Below are 7517 nucleotides of genomic sequence, written 5' to 3' on the forward strand. Positions count from 1 at the left end.
AATGAAGTTTTGATATTTTTGGTAATAAAAAAGACCCAATTTAACAATAACCTTTAAAATTACATAATAATTACAATGCAATAATAATTTGTTCAAATAAAGTATCAAAACAAGTAAACGCAGTAATAAGTATCCTTTGTAATTAAAACCAGCATTATGTATTATAACAAATGCCTGCAGGGGGCGCTAACGGACCCACTTTTGTTACTTTCACTTTAGAATCTAAACTTTAGCCGCTTACTTTTAACCAAACAACGTTTAAATCCATTTAAATCTTTAATATTTGTCCAATTCTTACAACAGAAATGATATAGCAACTTTTAGGTTTAGGTTTTAGGAAAAGGTTTAGCCAGAAACTTAACTTTACGCTGACAGTGACCGTTTCTCAAACAGAAAGCTGCATCCTCCGGAGGTCGCATATGCAGGCTGCATACGTCATGAAGCCTGGTTTATTTCAGTTAACTGAGCATTACATTCGTGAGTCATAAGCATATTACTGTCAATACAAAAAGGGTCAAAAAATATAAATCCAACACAGGCGGCGAACACGACAAGACTAAATAACATAACAATGACGAACTTGCAAGGATCAACAAAACACAGAGAGCTTAAATACCAAACGAATGGGGAGACAAATGAGAAACAGGTGATGTCGCAGGTGAAAGAAATCAGTGCTGATGAGATCACTCCGGTGGCAGACGCGCATGTGAGAGCTGTCAAAACACAAAACACACACACAGAACAAAGCAACCGAAACAGAACAATCGAAAAGACCAAAGTCATGACAGTTTGACTGTGATTAATCACAGTTAATCGCATTGTTATGCGCAAAATAAAAAAATGATTTCAAAAGTGGTATATTGCACACTTTTATTTAAAAAGTACTGCTATATAAACAAAAGTGCAATAATATTTGCTTTGCAAACACTTTAGACATATAAGGTGCTTTTTTCACCTCCACTTAAACATTAGTGTATATAAGCCAAAGCTAGTTGCCACTGTAAAGGCAAAACCAATTTATGCTCTATAGCCCAGAGCCCCATCATAACATTATAATAGGTAACTTCCAAGCAGTTAACTCTTTCACCGCTAGCGTTTTTTTAAAAAGTTGCCAGCCAGCGCCAGCGTTTTTCATGATTTTCACCAAAGTTTAATGCCTTCCAGAAAATGTTCTTCTTTAAATATATAAACATACAATATACCAAATGAAAGAACAGACCCTCTGCTTTCAAACAAAAAAAAACGTTTCATCCTACCTTCAGTGGTTCTTTTGTAATCAGCTTTTGAATATGGGTAGGTTTCTGCAAAAACACCACATTTTGAGCAAAAAGCAGGGATAATTCCATTTTTGTGACAGACTTTTCATAGAGATCCCATTCAGAGCGATCTTTAAAACAGACACGGACATGCAGCAGCTTGCCATAGGGCAATACTTCCGGGTTTAAAAAGTTGTGGAAGGGTGCCACCTGGTGGATAATAGCGGTATTGCGGAAAGACGGAAAATCTCGTCATTGGCGGGGAAGCGTTTTCTTTTAATTGACGAGATATCTCGTCAATGACGGTGAAAGAGTTAACACTTATACAGCTGTTTTTTTCTGAACAGGTACCAGCAGAAACTTTTCTTTATCAGGAAGCAACATATTTAGTAACAAGTGTCCCTGTTAGAGTGAGTTAGTGTTTGAACAAAAAAAGTTTTACTGTGTATGGGACATTTTAGTCCATGTTTGACATTAATTTATCAATTGCATTTATCCATTTCTCTGACTTTACATTTACTTACTCCTACAGATGACAAAGAAACTCTCTTTTTGTGTACAATTTGACCAGCAAGAGAAAACAGCCTCTCACAGGGTACGGCTGTTGCAGGTGTGGCCAAGTACTTCTGTGCAATAGAGGCCAGCCTGCTGTGTGAGCCTGCATGTTTGGACCACCACTCTAACAGACAGTTCTCTGTACTGATAATGGGCTCTGCTTTGTATCGACGCACAATGTTCTCAACCGAGTCTTCCTCCTGATCAGAATCAGACTCTGATGAAGTAGCCAATAAGGCTAGCTTTTTCTTTGGTGGTTTTGATGTTGTTGCTTCCACACAGTGGCGTAGCATCTGGGCATGCAGGGTATGCACATGCAAATGGGCCCGGGCAAATAGGGGGCCCAGCCCTGGGCCCGCACCAGCTTTTAATAAAAAAAAATTCAATAAAATTTTTATTTGTGTCCGCAATAAATATGTTTTTGTATGCATATCATGTGTAGTGATATCTTATTCCTCCGTAATGTCTAATTTCTTTGTCATTTCTTGTTTGCATTTATAATTTTTTTTTGCACTCTGCGGCTGCCATAGACTGCTACGCCATAATTTTTTTACATGACGCATCGCCGCACCGAAAAAAAAAAACAGTGTGAGAGGTTACTATAACGGCTATCTACATGAACATTAAGGATGGACAATTATAAACATAAAAGTGGGGCCTTAAAGAGAAAAGAGAAGGCGAAGAAGTTAGTCACGAGTCAAAAACTACCCAAAACATTTCATTTTTATTTATTTAAATCTACCCTTTAAAGTAAAAAAGTAAAGTAAAAATATTTGACTACCTTATTAAAAGTATATGTTGTTAACAGACCTGCGCGCCAGTTGGGGGGGGCTTTGGCTTAAGGGGGCCCGTACATTTTTTTGCATATGGGCCCGGAACTGACTTGCTACGCCACTGCTTCCACAGGTTTTTTCTGCAACAACCCTCTGTTCCTTGAGTAAGTTGTTGACTGAGGCCCACACCTCACCCCTCTCAGCTTTGGGTATACACTTGAGGTCCTTGAATCTCGGGTCCAATGCAGTAGCAATCTTCAGATATGCAATGTTGGCATTTTCCTTGCGTTTCTACAGGTCTGTTCTGAATGTAGACTTGAATTTGACCACATAAGCAGGGTCATCATCTGAGCTCTCCATCATACGACAAAGATGACATAAAGCAGGCAGAACCACAGAGCATGAAACATATTTTTCTCCTCCCAGAAGTTCTGTCACATACCTAAAAAAAAATCAAACCCATTTCACTCCAAATGTATATTGCATTCACTTACTTATATGCACACAAAAATATCATCTGCATAATTATGCTATATTTTCACACACATACAGATACACTGACAAAATTTCTCTCACATGCACTCAGACAGGACAGTGAGAAATATATGATGTAAAATATACCTGCAGGGCTCCAGTAGCATTTCCAACTTCTGCAGTTTGTCCATTTCAGCTGTAGTTGGCATGGCAATATTGGTGTTGTGTGTGGTGAGGACATCCCTCAGTGGCTGTTCGTTTCTGCGGACACTTTTTACCATGTTCAGAGTTTAATTCCATCTGGTTGGCGACTCATCATTATGTCCAAGTTCGATTTGTTTTTGTTCTAATTCAGAAGCAATTGCTGGACTGTGTTTAAAGTGGCCGACAACTTTTCGGCATTTGGCCAGGACATTGTCAAACGCACTGTTCTGCAGAGATACCGTGACAGAGCGCTGGCGAGTGTGCTCAACGCAGAGGACGTGTTCAAAAGGCAGATGTCTTGCAGCAGCGATCATATTTCTTGCACTGTCTGTGCTAAGTGTGCTGACTTTATTGGAAACATCCCACTGCTGTGCAACACGCATAAAATGTTCCGCGCGCGTTTCAGCAAAATGTCTCTCATCTGTTTTCATTATAGTCAGAGCATGTGAATGCAGCTCCCATTGATCATCAATATAATGTACTGTAACTCCGAGGTAATTGTGGTTACCTAGCGATGTCCAGTAGTCTCCAGTAAGAGCAACAGTAGGTGCACACTGTAACGTCGTCGCTTTTGTAGTCCTTTCCTTTTCATACAACTTGAGATGGTGCGTCTGGATGGAGGCTCATATGTGCTATCATTCGTTGCGATCCTAAGAACGTTCTTTAGACCAACATCTTCCACAATACTAATCGGCCTGCAGTTTGTAGCTATCCACTTTGCTATTGCATTTGTTAGCCTCTCTTGCTTTCGTATATCTATACTTCTCCCACAGACTGTATCCAATGTAGTCTGCCGAAGCCTCCCTCCACTGTTTGTTGGGGTTGGTGGTTTGCTGGCATCAATGGTGTGTGCTGCATTTAAGTTATACTTAAGACTCGAAGTACTCCAGTGATAAGAAAATTCAGCTTTACAGTGATTACAAATAACTTTGGTTCCATCAACTCCGCCATCTGAAAGAGATTTAAACTGAAAATGTCCATTTAAGATTTCGGTACCTTTCTCCATTTTCTGTCTCCCGCAGTTCTCTTCTGTTCTGGTTCATGTGAGCGCGCTCATGCAGTCTTAGGACCACCCCAAATGCTCTCATTGGTTGAGACGCGTGATGACGCCCACCCGGTGACCAATGGTTTGTCTGTGTGTGTATTCAAAGACAGTTAGCAGCAACGGAGAATGGCCTTTAAAAATTATAATAATAAATAAATGAAAACTGTGAGAATTTGCAATAAAATAATTGTCAGCGTTAATAAATGAATGCGTTAACGCAAAAAATAATGCGTAAACATGCCCAGCCCTAATTTATATATATATATTTGAGGTATAAAAGGGATTTAGTCAAGAGCAGTGAGAGATTTCATAAACATGAGTGACAGACAGGAGCAAAATTGGGTAACTTCCCCTTTAGTCCGGACCCAATGTTACACATTTACACATTTTCTCTTTTAGCTGTTCACTTTCTCTTAAGCCCTAAATGTTCGTGTTTATGAGGATACTTGCAAAGACGGGAATGACGCATATGTGTATGTAAGGCTAATAAAGCGGGAAAATGCTCACGAGCTTAATGAGCAGCGGTTGCGCGAATTGCGCACTCCTTACAGACAGAAAAAGAGCAGCAGTTGCGCGTCTTGCGCACTCCTCACACAGAGATAGAACGCACGCATATAGATCTATTGTTTCAATGGCTTAAAAAAAACTTGTTTTAAAACTGCAGTGCTTAAATAAGTGTACAAAACGTTACGTTCTCGTGACCACGCTACAAGAGCGTGTCGTGGTAACCCCGATAAAGACGATGGTCTAAAATCTCTATTTTGATCTCTAGCCTCAAAATTATCATGATATTTTAAGAATTTTTACGGTAATGATATTTATGATGGTAAAAAAAATTATGAAAAAGGAAGGGCAATTTTCATCTAATGATCCGTCAAAATAATCCTAATTCAAAGTGTAAATCCGTTGTCATAAGTAAAAGTAGTGACACGATCATACAGAATGAGTCAAATGTAAACAAAGTAGAAACTAAAGATTAAATGGTATGAAAATTTTACATCACTATGACACTACCACAGATTTTCATTAATATTCACAGATCCCAGTAACTTAAGTCATTAGTTAACAATTTAAAATTTTGATTTAAAGGAACTGTATGTAGGATGGTGGCCAAAAACTGGTACTGCAATCACTTTTAAATTACTGTAGAGCGGTGTATCACCTTCCCCTCCCCCCTGACTGAAGGTTGCCTGATAGTATAGGCTGCAGGCTCCAACAGGAACGTACGGGTTGCAAGAAGCTTCCAATGGCAAGTGACGAGTATTACACATTGTTTTTTTTCTCTTTTAAGCCGACCGGGCCACGCTGGTGGGCCCGACGAGTCTTTGTTTACAAACTATTAAGTTTACAATGTATCATATTGATGAAGAAGGGTATTAAACTTGTCATGCCATATATATCATTACAAAGGGTTGAGATGTCATTTCGAAGTGCTGTTTCATAAAATAAATGCTCTAGCAAAATTAATAATACATTTAATGCACCAAGGTCATATCGGAAAGTGTTCATTCATAAAATTACATCATCCCTTTATTATGAAACAGCACGTCCATCCAGACTCGCCCTGCTCCATGCCAAGCATTCACAATATAACATCCATTTACAGTTTGGGTCCACAAACGTATTACACATGAGAAATATTGATATTCCATCAGACTTTGTATAAAATAACCCTCAATCCAGGTTGTTTATTAATTGTGCACGAAGCTTCTACTATGGAGAAGGCATAAAGTTACGCGATCAAGCCAATCTCCACGCCAAGCGTTCACAATAACATCCATTTGCAGTTTGGGTCCAAAACCGTATTAAATATGAGAAATATTGATATTCCATCGGATTTTGTATAAAATAATCCTCAATCATATTGTTTTTCAATAGTTGTGCACGCAGCGCGATTCTACTACGGAGAAGGCATATCGTTATGCGATCAGGGCAATCTCGATGCCAAACGTTCACATTATAACATCCATTTGCAGTTTGTGTCCACAAACATATTACATATGAGAAATATTGATATTCCATCATACTTTGTATAAAATAATCCTCAATCCATATAGTTTTTTAATAATTGTGCACGCAGAGCTTCTACTATGGAGAAGGCATAAAGTTACGCGATGAAGGCAATCTCCATGCCATGCATTCACAATATAACATCCATTTGCAGTTTAGGTCCACAAACATATTACATATGAGAATTATTGATATTCCATCAGACTTTGTATAAAATAACCCTTAATCCAGGTTGTTTTTTAATAATTGTGCACGCAGCGCGCTTCTACTATGGAGAAGGCATAAAGTTACGCGATCAAGGCAATCTCCACGGCAAGCATTCACAATATAACATCCATTTGCAGTTTGGGTCCACAAACGTACTACATATGAGAAATATTGATATTTCACCAGACTTGGTATAAAATAACCCTCAATCCAGGTTGCTTTTTAATAATTGTGCACGCAGCGAGATTCTACTATAGAGAAGGCATAATGTTACGCGATCATGGCAGATTCAAATTCCTCTACCTTTTCAGCCGTCTCCATCTTTCAAAGGCTTCTCCTAATCCCTGTTTTATTTCAGACTTTGTCACAACATATTTCGGATTCATGACATTTTTTATCTAACACGTTCGTAGCTGCAGCTGTAGTAACTAGAACAGAGTTGGCCACCTGTACGCCGAAACACTACTGACTTTGTGATTGGTAGATAGAAGGAAGGTGGCGAACACAACATGTCAACATAAACATCAGTTGAGGGCTGCAACTCCACTTTTTAAATGACAATATTCTGGCTGCAACTCCACTTTTTAAATGACAATATCCTGGCCGGACCAGTGTTGTCAGTTATATAAGTATTTGAAATGAACATGATTTCTTAATGTCTAGTGACATAGCAGGGCCATTTTATGATTAATTGATATAAATTTCTTACATACTGTTCCTTTAAAATTATTTTACATGTAAGTGCACTTTTGTTCGCATAAACATTAAATAAATAAGATTAACATTTATCTCACGAACCCAAATGTGCCATGATTAATGCTCATGTAGTTCAAGAGAATAAATCAAATTTTCATATAAACACAGAAGAAATCGACAACGCATCTGTTTGTTGTGAGAAATGTAGTGGACGATGCGCCTGCGCCTCGCGGCAGTCGCTGAAGAAACAGCTACTTTTTTGCGGTCCGAGTTGCGGGCAGGTTAGTTGAAAATGTC

General features: G+C 38.7%; 1 pseudogene; it reads right to left on the reverse strand.

Annotated features, from left to right (window-relative positions):
* Positions 1-2110: 2110 nt before the first annotated feature.
* LOC141367190 (E3 SUMO-protein ligase ZBED1-like) lies at positions 2111-4497 on the reverse strand (annotated as a pseudogene).
* Between the last annotated feature and the right edge of the window lie 3020 nt (positions 4498-7517).

This window comes from Misgurnus anguillicaudatus, chromosome 10 (genome assembly GCF_027580225.2).
Source record: "Misgurnus anguillicaudatus chromosome 10, ASM2758022v2, whole genome shotgun sequence".
In the NCBI taxonomy this organism is placed as follows: Eukaryota; Metazoa; Chordata; class Actinopteri; order Cypriniformes; family Cobitidae; genus Misgurnus; species Misgurnus anguillicaudatus.